Below are 793 nucleotides of genomic sequence, written 5' to 3' on the forward strand. Positions count from 1 at the left end.
CCACCTGGATGAAAGGCGTTTGGATTTATGGAAAGTTAAAAAGGACGAATTAACTTTCATTCAGCGTTTGTATACATCGTGCACTCACAAACACACACACACACACACACACACAAACAAACACAAACTTACATGCACACGTATACGTGCACACGATCACCGTGACACAAACACACACACCGTTACACACTGTCACACACCACACACACACACACACACACAAACTGACACACACACAAACTATCACACACACACGCGCGCGTGCACACACACAAACACACACACACACGAAGTAATTAAGTAAAGTATTGTCGTGACATGAGAGGTTCATACTTACCCGAGTGTTTGTTTTGGACAGAGAATCAGCCCTGCCCCGCTTGCCCTCCGATCTCCAATCATGATAAACTGTTCCCTGCCACATGTCCACACTAAATAACTAGTTAATGTTTAACACATGGTTTCTGAACTCACGTCTACACCTCTGAGTAAGACCATGTAAGTGTGTAAGTCTAACACTAACCTCACATATATAGCATAAAGTATTATACCAACGTTAACAGGTGTCTAAAATGCACTTTTATCTTCACAGGTAAAACTAGTGATCACCTTTATTCCCATGTCAACCAATGGCCCACCAATATGCAAACCGTGGTTAACAAATACGGTTTTGTCATATTTACGTTTATTTGATAGCACCATATGCGCGATTTGAAATGTTATTCTACTTTCAGCCTAGGTGAGCCGCTCTGTCCTTACAATGCCTTATCGGTCGTGCGCGCCTTGAAGCACGGCG

This window comes from Branchiostoma belcheri, unplaced genomic scaffold (genome assembly GCF_001625305.1).
Source record: "Branchiostoma belcheri isolate BF01 breed outbred unplaced genomic scaffold, Haploidv18h27 scaffold7, whole genome shotgun sequence".
Taxonomy (NCBI): Eukaryota; Metazoa; Chordata; class Leptocardii; order Amphioxiformes; family Branchiostomatidae; genus Branchiostoma; species Branchiostoma belcheri.